The sequence below is a fragment of the Globicephala melas genome, chromosome 5, assembly GCF_963455315.2.
Source record: "Globicephala melas chromosome 5, mGloMel1.2, whole genome shotgun sequence".
In the NCBI taxonomy this organism is placed as follows: Eukaryota; Metazoa; Chordata; class Mammalia; order Artiodactyla; family Delphinidae; genus Globicephala; species Globicephala melas.
This window is the reverse complement of record NC_083318.1, coordinates 105,739,847-105,758,004: the sequence shown is the minus strand read 5'-3', so window position 1 is coordinate 105,758,004 and position 18,158 is coordinate 105,739,847.

Sequence of the window (18,158 nt, the reverse complement as noted above, 5' to 3'; positions counted from 1 at the left end):
GTTGCATTTTATTGTATTTATAATGTGTAGTCATTGAAAGGTTTAAAACAACAAAAAGTGTGGTCATTTTTGAGTTTAGTAAGAACATTCTGTTAGCAATGTAAAAGTTTTGGGGGGAAGGAAGAGTGCAACCTAGAGCAGTTATACACAGTCCAGACAGATCGTAATGAGAGAATTACACAGATAGCTTTAAAATACTCCACAGATATCTGGTTACCACCCTAAATTTAAAGAATCACATGGGACTTGAAACTGAGAATCTATATTTTAAACAATCCCCCTTATTAGTTATATATTTCTGCATAAGAAATTACTGCAAACTTTGCAGCTAACACAACAGACATCTATTATCTCAGTTTCTGTGGGTCAAGAATTGTAGCATGATTTAGTCAGGTCTTTTGCTTCAAGTTCTCTAACAAGGCAACAATCAAGACCTTGGCCAGGGCTGTGGTTTCATCTGAGGCTCAACCAGAAAAGGATCAACTTTTAAATTCAGCTGGTTGTTAGCAGGATTCAATTCCTTGTGGGTTGTGGAACTGAGAGCGCAGCTCCTTGCTAGCTGTTGCCTGGAAGCTTCCCTCTATCTCTCTTTTTACATGGGCCTCTCTACGTGGAAGTTTACTTCATCAAATTTAGTAAGGGAGAGCATCTGCTAGCAAGAAGGAAGTTATGATTTATGGGAGAAAGCTCCCATCACCTTTGCCTTCTTTTACGGATTAGAAGAATTCACATGTTACCCACACTCAAGAGTAGCGTATTACACAAGGGATTGAATACCAGGATGTAGGAAAAATTGGGGACTGGATTAGAGTTTGTCCATGACACACTTCATGTGATTCTGACACTCATTCAGGTTTGAAAACACTGACCTAGAGAATTTAGGACACATACATACAAAATAGCTAGGATGAAAATTAGAGGACATATCTCAAAAAATTTGAAAAAGAAATATCCCATAGATCAGGTGATTATTTGTGTGCAAGGGGTGGTGTTAGGGAGGAGAGTGCTTGATTATCAAGCTTTGAACTTGGTGATTGAGTATATCAATGCCAGTAACAAAAATAAGAAGTCAAAAAAAAAAAAAAGAAGAAGAGAAAGAAACCTGTTTTGAAGAATAATGCTGGAATTGATGTGCCTATGGGATATGTTACGAAAATATATTTACAACTTTGAAATATGCCCCCCCAAAACAATAAGTGGCATGTCTTTTCAATGACATAGAGTGATATTGTTTACCAGGCCTACCGGTTTTGTTTTACTATCCAGGAAAGTGTTCTTTGTTCAACTTACTGTTTTTACAACTGCTTAAAGTCCCCAGACATAGTGAGGTTACACTTTAACTTGTATATTTTTGTCCAATAGAGTTACAAATAATTTATTTCCAGTACAAAAGATAACCCAAACGTTATGGCTTACTTTTCTGTAGGACATTAGTACTTCTATAACTAAATTAGCAATTGTATGTTAATATTCCTTCATCAATTGACTATGAATAACTAGATCCTCAAATGCTCTCTGAACAAACCTTACCATCTCACTGTCATTATTTGACAAGTTGAATAAAATATTTGACACATTTATACTTGTGTGAGTCATTTTATTTCTTCAATTTCACTTTTTGAAAATTATCCTTTAGTGATTGTGGAGGTACCACCAAGATGTCCAAGTGAACTCACTTATTGGAGCCAATTACACTACACTGACCATGAGATTTCTCTCTGTGTCTCTCTCTCTTCCTCTCTCCCTCTCTCTCCCTCCTTCTGAAATTATTTTAAGTGGCAATAAAACTTTACCTTTGTTGACTCTCTGATTCTCTACGTTTTATTTATACTGATTTCTTTCTTTGTTTTTGTTCACTCAGGTTCCAGTTTGCACATAGCAAATGTCATTCTTCAGTAATGGCAACAATGACCAGAAAACCGGTTTTATAATCTGACCATTTGATAATTTCTAACAAGGTGACTGAGATCTATTCTTTGTTGCATGATAAAGACAGGGAATTCAATTTCTTATTGTTTTATGATAATCTATTTGTGCACAAAAATTACTATGGAATCATTTGGTGACCACTACAAAAGAGGAAACCTTTTTGAGGTCTGGAGCAATGGATTTTTGTCTTTCTGTGTTCACTCTACCCAGAGCTGAGGTTGTAGAACTGAAACTATAAGTTGCATGCTTGTGGGTCTGTAATTGAGAAAAAAGCCTTTATCTTTTGAACGAGTCCTACTTCCATTAGGTACTAACTAATTAGATTTTGAAGTTCCTCTAATTAAAGGAGCTCTGTTGTAATTGGTTTAGAGAATAAGACTAGTATAAGTCTCATACTCCCCCATGTTTGTAGAATAAAGAAGCTGAACTTTTCATATTATCATGTGCCAGAATTTTAAGGAAAATTTTCCTTTTCACTGGTATCTAAGAAATATTTTATATAAGAATATAAGTTCATGCAATCAAGGTAAATCCTGAGATAAATCAAATTACTTATATAAGTTTGATTTACTTTGAGAGGAGCCAAGATGGCAGAGTAGAAGGACGTGCTCTCACTCCCTCTTTTGAGAACACCAGAATCACAACTAGCTGCTGGATAATCATCGACAGGAAGACACTGGAACTCACGAAAAAATATACCCCACATCCAAAGACAAAGGAGAAGCCACAATGAGATGGTAGGAGGGGTGCAATCACAGTAAAATCAAATCCCATAACTGCTGGGTGGGTGACTCACAGACTAGAGAACACTTATACCAGAGAAGTCCCACTGGAGTGAAGGTTCTGAGCCCCATGTCAGGCTTCCCAACCTGGGGGTCTGACAATGGGAGGAGGAATTCCTAGAGAATCAGACTTTGAAGACTAGTGGGAATTGATTGCAGGACTTTGACAGGACTGGAGGAAAGAGAGACTCTATTCTTGGAGGGCACACACAAAGTAGTGTGCTCAACAGAACCCAGGAGAAGGAGCAGTGACCCCAGGGGAGACTGAACAAGACTTACCTGCTAGTGTTGGAGGATCTCCTGCTGAGGCGGGGTGAGGCTGTGGCTCACTGTGGGGACAAGGACACTGGCAGCAGAAGTTCTGGGAAGTACTCCTTGGGGTGATCCCTCCCAGAGTCTGTCATTAGCTCCACCAAAGAGCTCAGGTAGGCTCCAGTGTTAGGTTGCCTCAGGCCAAACAACCAAGAGGAAGGGAACACAACCCACCCATCAACAGTGAAGTGGATTAAAGTTTTACTGAGGTCTGCCCACCAGAGCAACAGCCAGCTCTACCCAAAACCAGTCCCTCCCATCAAGCCTCTTAGAAAGCCTCATCCACCAGAGGGCAGACAGCAGAAACAAGAACTATAATCCTGCAGCCTGTGGAACAAAAACCACTTTTACAGAAAGATAGACAAGATGAAAAGGCAGAGAACTATGTACCAGATGAAGGAACAAGATAAAACCCCAGAAAAACAACTAAATGAAGTGGAGATAGGCAACCTTCCAGAAAAAGAATTCAGAATAATGATAGTGAAGATGATCCAGGATCTCGGAACAACAATGGAGGCAAAGATCAAAAAGATAAAAGAAATGTTGAACAAAGATCTAGAAGAATTAAAGAACAAACAAACAGAGATGAAAAATACAATAACTGAAATGAAAACTACACTAGAAGGAATCAATAGCAGAATAACTGAGGCAGAAGAACAGAGAAGTGACCTGGAAGACAGAATGGTGGAATTCACTGCTGCAGAACAGAATTAAAAAAAAAAAAAGAATGGAAAGAAATGAAGACAGCCTAAGAGACCTCTGGGACAACATTCAACACAACTACATTCACATTTTAGGGATCTCAGAAGGAGAAGAGAGAGAGAAATGACCAGAGAAAATATTTGAAGAGCTTATAGTCAAAAACTTCCCTAACATGGGAAAGGAAATAGTCACCCAAGTCCAGGAAGCACAGTGAGTCCCAGGCAGGATAAACCAAGGAAAAACACATTGAGACACATAGTAATAAAATTGACAAAATTGAAAGACAAAGAAAAATTATTGAAAGCAGCAATGGAAAAAGACAAATAACATACAAGGGAACTCCCATAAGGTTAACAGCTGATTTCTCAGTAGAAACCCTACAAGCCAGAAGGGAGTGGCATGATATACTTAAAGCAGTGAAAGAGAAGAACCTACAACCAAGATTACTCTACCCTGCAAGGATCTCATTCAGATTTGATGGAGAAATCAAAAGCTTTACAGACATGCAAAGGTTAAGAGAATTCAGCACCACAAAACCAGCTGTACAACAAATGCTAAAGGAACTTTGCTAAGTGGGAAACACAAGAGAAGAAAAGGATCTACAAAAGCAAACCCAAAACAATTACAAAATAGGTCATAGGAACATACATATCGATAAATACCTTAAACGTGAATGGATTAAATGCTCCAACCAAAACACATAGGCTTGCTGAATGGATACAAAAACAAGACCCAAATATACGCTGTCTACAAGAGACCCACTTCAGACCTAGGGAAACATATAGACTGAAAGTGAGGGAATGGAAAAAGATATTCCATGCAAATGGAAATCAAAAAAAGCTGGAGTAGCTATACTCATATCAGATAAAATAGACTTTAAAATTAGAAATAAAAAAGGAGAAGTTACAACAGACACTGCAGAAATACAAAGCATCCTAAGAGACTACTACAAGCAATTTTATGCCAATAAAATGGACAACCTGGAACATATGGACAAATTCTTAGAAAGGTATAACCTTTCAGACGGAACCAGGAAGAAATAGAAAATATGAACAGACCAATCACAAGTAATGAAATTGAAACTGTGATTAAAAATATTCCAACAAACAGAAGTCCAGGACCAGATGGCTTCACCGGTGAATTCTATCAAATATTTAGAGAAGAGCTAACATCCAAACTTCTCAAACTCTTCCAAAAATTGCAGAGGAAGGAACACTCCCAAACTCATTCTATGAGGCCACCATCACCCTGAGACCAAAACCAGACAAAGATACTACAAAGAAAGAAAATTACAGACCAATATCACTGATGAATAGAGATGCAAAAATCCTCAACAAAATACTAGCAAACAGAATCCAAAAACACATTAAAAGGATCATACACCATGATCAAGTGGGATTTATCCCAGGGATGTAAGGATTCTTCAATATATGCAAATCAATCAATGTGATACACCATATTAGCAAACTGAAGAATAAAAACCATATGATCATTTCAATAGATGCAGAAAAAGATTTTGACAAAATTCAACACCATTTATGATAAAAACTCTCCAGAAAGTGGGCATAGAGGGAACCTACCTCAACATAATAAAGGCCATATATGACAAACCCACAGCAAACATCTTTCTCAATGGTGAAAAACTGAAAGCATTTCCTCTAAGATCAGGAAGGAGACAAGGATGTCCACTCTCACCACTATTATTCAACATAGTTTTGGAAGTCCTAGCCATGGCAATCAGAGAAGAAAAACAAATAAAAGGAATACAGATTGGAAAAGAAGTAAAACAGTCACTGTTTGCATGTGACATGATACTATACATAAAGAATCCTAAAAATGTCACCAGAAAACTACTATAACTAATCAATGAATTTGGTAAAGTTGCAGGAGATATAATTAAGGTCCAGAAATCTCTCACATTCCTATACAATAATGATGAAAAAGCAGAAGGAGAATTTATGGATACATTCCCATTTACCATTGCAACAAAAAGAATAAAATACCTAGGAATAAACCTACCTAGGGAAACAAAAGATCTGTATGCAGAAAACTATAAGACACTGATGAAAGAAATTAAAGATGATACCAACAGATGGAGAGATATGCCATGTTCTTGGGCTGGAAGAATCAATAATGTGAAAATGACTATACTGCCCAAAGCAATCTACAGATTCAATGCAACCCCTATCAAATAGCCAATGGCATTTTTTATGGGACTAGAACAAATCATCTCAAAATTTGTATGGAGACATAAAAGACCCCACATCTCCAAGGCAGTCTTGAGGGAAAAAAACGGAGCTGGAGGAATCAGACTTTCTTACTTCAGAGTATATTACAAAGCTACATTAATCAAGACAATATGGTACTGGCACAAAAACAAAAATGTAGATCAATGGAACAAGATAGAAAGCCCAGAGATAAATCCATGCACCTATGGTGAACTAATCTATGACAAAGGAGGCAAAGATATGCAATGGACAAAAGACAGTCTCTTCAATAAGTGGTGCTGGGAAAACTGGACAGCTACATGTAAAAGAATGAAATTAGAACACTCCCTAACACCATACACAAAAATAAACTCAAAATGGATTTGAGACCTAAATGTAAGATCAGACACTATAAAACTCTTAGAGGAAAACATAGGAAGAACACTCTTTGACATAAATCACAGCAAGATATCTTTTGATACACCTCCTAGAGTAATGGAAATAAAAGCAAAAATAAACAAATGGGACCTAATGAAACTTCAAAGCTTTTGCACAGGAAAGGACACCATAAACAAGATGAAAAGACAACCCTCAGAATGGGAGAAAATATTGCAAACAAATCAATGGACAAAGGATTAATCTCCAAAATATATAAACAGCTCATGCAGCTCAATATTAAAGAAACAAACAACCCAATTCAAAAATGGGCAGAAGACCTAAATAGACATTTCTCCAAAGAAGACATACAGATGGACAAGAAGGACATGAAAAGCTGCTCAACGTCACTAATTATTAGAGAAATGCAAATCAAAACTACAATGAGGTATCACCTCACACCAGTTAGAATGGGCATCATCAGAAAATCTACAAACAACAAATGCTGGAGAGGGTGTGGAGAAAAGGGAACCCTCTTGCACTGTTGTCGGGAATGAAAATTAATACAGCCACTATGGTGAACAGTATGGAGGTTCCTTGAAAAACTAAAAATAGAATTACCATATGATCCAGCAATCCCACTACTGGGCATATATCCAGAGAAAACCATAATTCAAAGAGATACATGCACCCCAATGTTCATTGCAGCACTATTTACAATAGCCAAGTCATGGAAGCAACCTAAATGCCCATCGACCGACGAATGGATAAAGAAGATGTGGTACATATATACAATGGAATATTACTCAGCCATAAAAAGTAATGAAATTGGGTCATTTGTTGAGACGTGGATGGATCTAGAGACTGTCATACAGAGTGAAGTACGTCTGAAAGAGAAAAATAAATATCGTATATTAACGCATATATGTGGAACCTAGAAAAATTGTACAGATGAACCAGTTTGCAGGGCAGAAATTGAGAGACAGATGTAGAGAACAAACATATGGACACCAAGGGGGGAAAACCACAGTGGGATGGGGATGGTGGTGTGCTGAATTGGGTGATTTTGATTGACATGTATACACTGATGTGTATAAAATTGATGACTAATAAGAGCCTGCAGTATAAAAAAAGAAAAAAAAAACCAACTAATAGTAAACTTTCTTTGGTTACTTGTATGGAAATATGTTAATATAAATGCTCAGACATTACATGAAATTTCTAAAAATCTTATGTTCTGGTATAATGTTATAATTCATAATTCTAGTTATTACTTTAAAATGTATATCTCAGAAATAACTAAATTTCCTTGTCAATTGCATGATTATGAACTTTCATCAAATCTTTAACTGTGGTCATTTTTTTTTTTTTTCCTGTACGCGGGCCTCTCACTGTTGTGGCCTCTCCCGTTGCAGAGCACAGGCTCCAGACGCTCAGGCTCAGCAGCCATGGCTCACGGTCCAGCCGCTCCGCGGCATGTGGGATCCTCCCAGACTGGGGCATGAACCCGTGTCCCATGCACCGGTAGGTGGACTCCCAACTACTGCACCACCAGGGAAGCCCCGTGGTCATTTTTTAAGTCTTTTGTCCTTTACAGAAAGTTCTGGGTGTACTCTGATGCTTTCGCAAAAATGTTCCTATAAAAGGGTTTCATCTTCAAGGAATTCATGGGAAAGACTCTGACAGGTACAGGTTTCTGGTAACTGACTATACTACTGAACTGAATGAATAAGCATTTTCAGAATTCTAATGGAAAACTGATGAGTTCATAAAACTGCTAACAAAAGATCAAGATAAAAAAAATTAATTACATGAGACTGAGTGAACTGATGAGGATGATTATAATTTTTGTGACTTTCTGTTTGAATAAAAAAAAAAATCCCACAAGGACTCAGAGGCAAAAAATATACAAATTTATTTTCACTGCAAAGTAAAGGAGCTGTTACAGTGGAGGATTACTGGACTGAAGGTCAATATTATGACATAGTATGAGTGTGTTTTGTGTTTGATAATTGCAATCGTTGTTTTTGTTGTGGTCATCCATTTACAATGTTTGGTGTCAGTTTATTTATCTCTTGTAAAAATGTAAATAAATAAATAAATAATAATAAAAATTAAAACACAACTCTGACTTTTCCCTGATGTAATTATCAGATGTGTGTTTGTTTTAATACTAATTGATATTAGTTCGTCTGAACTTCCTAGATTTCTTATACTGTTTTACTGATCAAATAAGCTAACACAATGTTGATGATTATGGATAATGTAAAATTGTGTTAATCTAAATTAAACAGTGTGACAAATTATTTTATATGAGCAATAATCATGTTTCTAATGTGTCAGCTTAAAACATGATATTGAAGATCCTTAGTTAACTTTAAAACCTTGGACTAATACTAAACCAGTTCATAAATAATATTTGGATCCCTGGATAACTTTTTACTTGAGAAAGAATACTGATACCTTAGCCATAAGGCATAGTTTTCATTTTTTTATTTTAAATTTTTAAAATTCTTTTTGTTGTGATTGTAAAAAGGATTGTTTTCTTAATTTATCATTCCTGATAGTTCATTATTACTGTATAGAAAAGCAACAGATTTCTGTATATTAATCTTATATCCTGCAACTTTACTGTATTCATTTATTATTTCCAGTAGATTTTTGGTGAAGTCTTTGGGGTTTTCCATATATAAAATCATGTCATCTGTAAGTAGTGACAGTTTCACTTCTTCAATTAAGCATAGTTTTTCATTATATGTCACTTCGATCCTTAGTTTAGTGTATTAAAGTGGCTATACTTTGGGGTCTTGCTAATGAATGTGTACTGTTATTTTTGTCACTTTCCAGAGAGATAAAAGTGATGTGTGTGACTCTAGGGGGTGAGATTTTCTTGTCTGCTGAATTGCTTGTGTATGATAATTACCATTTATATACTCTCAGTTAAATAGAAGGTAGCTAATTTGGTTAAATGCTATAGTTCTTATTGGTATTTGAGCCTCTGGTAGGAGCATATATGTGTGTGAAATATGAAGTTTTCTGTTGTTCTCAAAGGAAGAAGAAAAAAGATTTGTTCTAAAATGAAGTGTGAGATTGTCCCAAAATATAAAAGAATTTAGTAAAGGGCAAAACTTGATTTTTTACAATTAGCTGAATAAAATTTGAGAGAAGTGAAATTTATTACTTGGTTTATATTACTTAAGATATGATGGAATTATTAATTATGTTAAAATATTGGCAAAGTTCACTCAGGTTGAGGGTTTATTCAGATAGTATTTTTTAAGGAGCTTACAATCTTTTTATTTTCAAATATCATATTACTACATCTAGAACATGGTTTTCTCTCTGGTAGAATAACATTGTGTAGAGCATTTAGCTTACCCTTAACAAGGTATAGTAAATCATTTGTTTGTTTTACCTTCTATTCAATCTGCCCAGATTGTATATAATCTGTAATAATTTTCTGTGCTGGGGATTGACTGCATTATGCCTCTGATTATTTTAAAAATGCTATAGAAAATAAAAAGGTTTATTCATTCACATTATAAAAGGGATATGAAAACAATTAGATTTTTTGTTATGCTTCATATTTCTTAATTAGCTCCAAGAGTATTTGTAATATTTCCAGGCACAGAGTTGTTCAAGAGAAGGATAACTTTGTACACTAAAATGCTGCTAATATAGATCTTTCAGAGATTACAGATAGATTGGAGGATTTTGGAGGTGTTTTAACACCCTCACTGATGATAATGTGTCTTTAGGCTCAGGGGAAACATAAACTAAATTCTTATAGAAGAGTTATATGTTATACCCAATAGCAGAGTTTACTCTGTCCCTTTCCAATATTGTTGGTTATGGCAATAAATGAACTATAGTCATTCTGTTTTACCTGCAACTATAACATTTACTCTGAGGCTTTTAGCCTTACTATAAGCTCAGATCAGAATTTTTGTCTTAAGCCAAGAAGAACAGCTTCAGAGCTTCAAGGAATGGACTGTAACAGAAACTCAAAAACTGATACTTCAAAGAATAAAGTCTTGTGTACAGATTCCCAGGCTGACTCACCTTGTGTGTCTTTGAGGTTGTGCCAGGGTACTGAGTCAAGATTTCTAGGGCTCTTTTTAGTCCAGAAGTGGACAACTTTATGAAAGCAGAGGAATTATCCAAGATCCAGTGGGTCAAAACTTAATAGGACCAAAAATACTGAAAAAGGACATTTTATTTTGATTATTTATTTGCAATATTGTTGATATTATGTTTTTGTCTTATAAGGAATATATGTGGAGGCCTTATTTCTTTCTTCTTAAGCTATCTCTAGCCCTCAATTTAGAAGACTATGCATTTATAAACTGATTTTAAACTATGCATTTGTAAAATGAAATATATTTTTAAATGGTATCTGATTCTCACTTACCCTGCAGAATTTGGAAACAAATATTGTGACTGAGTTTTCTTACTTTACAAAGCAATATAGTTACTTGCATAGGTTTAATAATAATCTGCCCTACATTATGCCAAGGCACAATTGGGCAAATTTATTATGCAATGAAGACCATTATACACAATACAATATTTGAGGATGATTCTCATTTATTCATGTAAGACAGGCCCACTACAAAGAAACAAGGATTGTACTTTATGTATGGAGTCACTACCTACAAACCCAACTAAAGAATACTATATGTAAGACCGCAAGAGTTGCACAACTCTTAAGATTAAAGTTAGTGCATAGCAAAGCATTCTAAACTCTCAACCCCAGGACAGCTAATCTTTTCTAGACCTAATCTCTGGACATGAGTTTGGGGAGGAAATCATTGAGGTTTTAGAAGGGAAGGAAAAAAAATTTGGCCCAGTGTTTGCCTGGTATGGATAATAACCCATTGTAGCTTTACAATCACCTGGAATATATTTGTAGGAATGAGTATCTACTTTTTAGTAGATAAGAATAAAGTAGGAGGTAAGGAAAGAATAGTTTTAAGAAATGTGGTGTTTAAGAGTAAAGATGTAATGGAAGAGATTATAGGATCAGGTAAAGGTATTTAACTGAGAACTGACATGTAGTGGGAGAAGGCAAGATGCCTATTTGATAGTAATTACTAATACTTTCTAAGAGGCTACTCTGAGCTAGACTTAACACTCTGCAGTGTCAGATACTCTATGTATATTGTCCCATCTATTAATCTTTGCAACAGCTTTATAGGTTGGGTATTATTAACTCTGATTTCCAGATGAGGAATATGAAGCCCAGAGAACTTGCCCAAGCAAGTTACCCCAAAATGGATGGTGAATAAATGGCATAATAAGGATTTAAATCCAAGTAGGGTAACCCCAGCCCTTTCACACTTAACCACTAGGCTGCAGCTGCCTCTCAGATGTGTGAGTGATTATTTATGTCAGGCACAAGCAGGGATTAACTTTAGAAATAAGAACTTGTGTGAAGAGTGGAATCGAGAAGGAATCGAAGGATTTGCATCCCTGAGTCAGAAGAATATGGACTTTCTTTAGCAGTTCAGGGATACCTAGTTTCTCAGCAGTTTAGGAATATATACTTTTCTTGCAGTGGAGAAGGATAACTTGTGCTTAGAAGAGGAGGTGAAGAAGGAGGGAGAGATCTGCTCAGAATTGTCTGTAAGAGAAGTGAGATCTAATTGGGCAAGGTAGTGATGGAGTAAGGAAGAGGAAATGAAGAGAGATGCAGAAGATAGTTTCAAAAAATTTGTGTAATGATAAGTTAACTGGTTACAAGGAGGAATATCTGGAAGACTACCTTTTCATACCTCTCCTATACATGCAAATGTACAAGATACATTTAGTGTCATCTGTGTATGAGGCACTGTGCTAGAGGCAAATGATACAGTGGTGGCTAAATCAGACTTAGAGCTGCCCTCAGGGTCTCAAGGTCTAGTTGGGAAGATAGTTGTTCATCAGGTAGTAAAATCATCACAGAGAAGTGCACAATTCAAAGTGTTACATGTGTTGAAGAGCCAAAGGGGAGTTAGAGCTCTCTGATAGGCAAATTTGACCTGTTTAGCATGGTGAGGGACTGTTTCTCTACGGAAGTGATTCTCTGACTTCTAACTAGAAAGTAAATTAAGCAAAGAGATATGTCCCTAGGAATTTACACTGGATACTTTTATATCTATAAATAATTTTATCTATGGAAACAAAATGTATTATCACATTAAATCTGTATGAACAGTAGGAAGTGAAAAAGTGCCCAGCAATTTCTGAAGAACATAAAATGTCTGAATAATTCAGATAAAATTCTGTTCTGTCACTCTTGTTTATTTATTTGCCCCTTTATTTATTGGCATAAGAGAGATTTCCCCCTAGATTAGTGCTTGTCAAAAGTAGATATATATTTACATTATCTGGGGGGCTTGCCAATTGCAGAATGCATCTCTTACCCCAAGAGATTCTTTGGCTGCATTGTCTAAGGTAGAATCTTGGACTCGGCATTATTATGAGGGACCTCATACGATTTTGATGAAGGGAACCCTAGCACCACCGTTTGATAAAAGTAGCCCTAGTTCATAATTGTATTCCACATTTGTATTTTCTCCACTATGTTTATCTAGATATACTCTTAGTATCATACCTAGGTTACAACATATAATCCACTTAACAGAAGGCAATATTTACATTTTCTGTATGCTCTCCACATGACAGGTAAACTTAATTAAGTAACTGGTGTCCCCAAACAAAACAATTTCTTTATCATATTTCAGTGTGCTAGCAAACCAAGAGCAAGATGAATGAATCAGTCAAAAGCCTTATTATAGCTATTTTTTATACTCTCACAAAATGGAAGAGACCAAAAAGATGCCAGAGGACAGAATTGCTAGAAGATTATGTTTCTGTAATATTTGCTTTTAGTTATTAATGTTGAGAGAATAACTCAGTGATGATAAAGAAAATGTAGACTAAATCCCAGGAAATGAATTTTTTATTCAAGTGTGATCTAGATGTTAAATGATTAAATTGAATGTCTTGGTAATTATTTCCAAGAATTCAACAAAAGATTCTGAATATATCACCCATGCATGATACTTTGGTTTTCAGAAGGTTATTTCCAACAGAAAATGGTATCCAAGTGCTGGGTAAAGCCAAGAAGGCCTCTATCTAGGTTTACATTGAGTTGAGTTACTTCCTGCATGAAATACTTCCCTGATTCTTCCCCTTCCACTCACACAACTCTTATAAACAAAAACAAAAACTGAACATTCCTTCTTTGTGGCCTCAAATTGAAACTGAGCAGGACCCTGTGGGGATCCTGGGCACTAAAGCCTTTCTGAGTCCCTCATTTCTTGATTACAGGAAATAGGCTTCATTCAGCCTCCATGACCTTCCCTGAGTTCCAACGGGGCAGGTTCAAACAGCTGCTAATCGGGGAAGGGAGGGAATGCAGAGATAAGGGAGGATCAGTCAAGAAACAACAGTGCAGCCTTGGGGCAGGTCCTGGTTCCCTCTCAAGGGATACACATAACTATAACCTTGAGCTGTTTTTCAGAGACTGAAACCCCCACCAGGTGGGAGAAGTTAACTATATGCTGCCCACAGGCACGCAGACCCCAGATGGGTTGGAACCAGAAGGTTGATGATGCTGACTCCTGATTACCTCCCCACCAACCAATCAGAATAATGTCCATGAGCTGATCACACTGCCTTTGAACCATTACTATAAAATTTCTCACTACCCCCTCCAGGTTGGTGCACACAGTTTTGAGGGCATTAGCCTGCTGTGGCCCTGTTTGCCTGACAAAGAAATAAACCTATTCTTTTTTACTTTACCCAAAACTGTGTCTCCAAGATTTAATTCTGTGTTGGAGTACAGAGGCCAGATTTGGCACTGAAATCCATTATGTCAAAGTCTACCAGAAAATCTCAAGCTGTTTATGGTACTTCTTTATTTAAAAGTCTACATACTTGGACTAGAAACAACCAGGTCTTTGTGTCATTCGCCTTGTATGGACATCATCTGGCACAGTACCTATAACAAATTATATACTCTATAAAGATTTGTTGACAGGAGTTGTGAGTAATAAAATGTTTACATGGATTTTTATATAATTCTTTTTTACTACAAAGAGTAGTGAGTCCTGAATTTAATCTTACTTATATTATTCATTTCACATTTTGAAATTTTTACTTTGAATAAGCCATTTCATCATCTCCAAAATAACATGTGAAAACTATATATAAATCTTTGACTTCTCATCTCTCAAAATAAACCAATAGTAATTTAGTATGAGAGCTTTGATTTTACTTGTACTTTTTTGAGAAAATTTTAAAACTAAATTTGTTTCAAGTGTATGATTCAAAAAATACATATCAAATTATGTCTCTATGCTACAAGGATAAACACTTATTAAATAAAGTTGATATTTCTAAAAGAGTGCAGGTTTCCCCTTTAGCCATGGGCCTCCTGTGCACATTTCAGATAATCCAATGAACATTTGCATTGATTAAATTCTGAATTCCACATAAAAATATCCCTTCCTTTGTTCCATGTTAAAATTTGAACTGTAAGTCATTTGCATTTAAATATTCTTCTAGATTTGGCCCTTTACCAGTCTCAATATCCATTTGGATGATCACCAAAAGATAAAAATCTCAGCAAAATGCTGCATATGTTGCTTACAATCCTGCTTAATTACTTTGAATCTGTAATTTAAAATTCAAAACAAAAATAAAAATCCAGAATCCATAGAAATACAAATCATAGCAAATGATATTTATGTCCAGTTTAGGATTTAGCATACATTTCACTCTGAATGACTAGTTGCTTTTCTTGAATGAGACACCTGCCTACATAACACACTGCATACAAGGACTGTAAGAGAATCCAGACTGTGAGCTTTGTGAAATTCACTGTCTGGGCCACTTTTTGCCCACTCACATGTTTACTGGTCCACTTGTTCCAAATGAACTAAGTTTTCAATGAGATAGAAGGAAGCAGAACAAGATTACCTTTTCATCAGAACAAGTGTGATTAGACTGGCTAGTTTTTTAAAAAGGTAGACTAATTTAAAAGTTATTACACTTGCAGCTCCATTTACATAAACTAGTCTCTTTTCCTATGTCTACTTGGTACATCCTCCATTGTATCTGTTCAGATATGAACTTAACTCCCATTGTTCCTTTTCATATCCAATCAGAAATATATCTACAACCTATTGAGAATCAACAGTATAACAAAATGGACATTAGGATAGCTAGGCTCCATAATTTTTTACTATAAGAGAGTGTTATTGAAACTTTAAAAATAATTTCTGTAGAAAGGACTTAATAAGCCTAAGAATAAATAACTAAATTTATTGAACATTTAAATAAAGCAAAACAGAGTCAGTTTCAAATATACTAAGCACTATAACTAACTGTTAAGCTAACCTGATTATTAACATTTCCTAACTAGGGACTTGTTATTAGGATTTTTTTTCAGTCTGAGAATTTAAGTACATTATTTAATAAAAGCTAATAAGTCTCACTGAGCTTTTCTTACATGACTGGGTTTAGAGAATTCCTCTGCATGGGTTTGCTGTCCTTCCTCTTTCTGTTCTTTGCTCTTCCTCCCTTCCTTGGGCTGGTGTCCTGATTTATGGAGCTTACTTCTTTCTCCTTCTGGAATCAGCTTCCACATTCCAGCTGCACTACACTATTTCATTCTGTCTGTGATTTAAGTTAGGGTTGTATGTCTTGAAGCTTATTTAATAATCTCTCAGGAAACATTGACATTAAGGGGAAAAAAATAGCTTTCTGAACTTTCCCCCAGGAATCAAAACACACTTGTTGTTTTCAGTGCTTTTATTAAAAAAATTAAAATTTAAAATTCAGTTTCATTTGCACTAGCCACATTTCAAGTGTTCAATAGCCACATGTAGCTAGTGGCTACCATATTAGACAGTGCAGATATAGAACATTTCCATCATTCCAGAAAGTTTTATTGGAAAACATTGTTTTAGATAATGCATATTTCTTTCTTTGCTCCCTTTACAATCGTTATAAATTACTTTTGTAATCAAAATAACAACGAAGTTATTTACACATTGGAGGATGCTTCCTTGCTCTCAAAATAAATTTAGACTGAAGGAAATCCATATCATGATTTACTTTATCTAAAAACTATGTATCATTAATGGCCTTCTATCCTGACATCATCTGTTTTTTTTAAATGAAGCACTTCTGTGAAATTTCTCATTCCAACCATCTAAAATACCAAATTGTTCAGTTATTCACCATGTTCTTTACTTCAGTCTCATTGAGAACACCTATTCAATCAGAAGTGGGGGAAAAAAATTACTTATTTAGCAATTAATATTTGGCTTCATTCCTTTTATGCACTGAGGAATGGTCTATGGGTAGGGAAAATGGTAGGAGAGTCATGTTTTAGATATTTTAGGAGGTTTGTCAAACATCACATACAAATATGAGAGGCTACAATATTGGAAGCCCATGGGCCAGGCTGCAGATATCTATCCATCTGTCTATCCATCTGTCTGTCTATCTATCCCTATCTATATCTCCTTATTTATTTTGGTCTGCACAGATCTGGGCCACCTGGGGGTTACGTTTTAAAAATTAATTTCCTTCATATAAAATCTGGAAGGTTTTTAATAATATGGATTTTTCTTCTCTTAAAATATCAGATCTCACAATACTGAATCTATATTTTTGCAGGGCAGTTCAGTGGAGTCTGAGAAGCAGCCTCCTCCTTTAGAAGAAGCATGTGCTTTGTGCTTTCTGACACATGATAGCCCCCAACCCTCCCTACTGGCTACTGCAGCCTAGGCTGCTGGTATATTGAGGTCATTGGCCCAAGCTAAAGGCATCTGAGTTTGAGTCTGCTCCCTATGTGAGGAGCAATCAGAACATATTCTAGTTAGATGTGAAATTGCCCAAGGAACTAAATGAGTTGACACAACAGAAATCAGGCAGTAAAAATTGTGTCCTGTCTCAATTTGTATTAATCAATATTTCACCACCACTTCCACCACTTTCTATCAGTGTCTTGATGGGGTTTATTGGCATTTATCGGAGTGGCTCATTGCTGCTGTACTACAGTGTATGTGCACACTAAAAGATATCTGTTAGATCTTAATGCACAAAAAAGTGTTGAGTTAATTGTCAAAACTATCCTTGATAATATGACACACAATAAAGCAACTTTAATTTCCATGGATCAGTTTCTCATGCAATTGTGTACTTTATTGGAAAACATTAATCAAAGAAGTCATGCAATCTTAACAGGACTGCTGATTAGATGTCTGTGGAGCTATGTGACTCTTCTAAGACACATACGTGTCGGTAAGAGAGTGAGACAAATATTTGTATGTGCTTGCTAAGATGCTTCTGAAAAACAGTTTTAAAAGGAGGCAAAGTTGTTTTGTGCAACCTATGTCAGTGAAATCTGCTGAGTCCTCCAAAGCAATTACAGCACTCATCTGTTTTCCTGTGTATTTGTTTTTGTGATTGTTGTTTTAAGCCACTCCTACTCTTCTAGAGTTACAGCTCCTTGGCACATAGTTCATTCTTCACTGGTGCAAATATATTAAGAACGTGGAACCTGTTGCAGAAAACACATGTGTGAACAAGGAATATTTCTCCAAGGTAAAAAATGTACAAAAATATTTTAAGTGGAACTGTGTAGAACATCTTGGATATTTCCAGTTCTATGTATTTTTGTTTACTGGTAATTGAAAAGCCCAAGCTTCTTTGTTTTCCCAATAATTTCTCTTCTACTGTGGGCATAATTCTATACTAGCCAGAAGATCAATTTCAGATTAGGCTGAGTAAAAATGCCTTACATATGCAACACTATCAGGGTGTGGGCAAGCCCCCATAGACTGAAACCTCA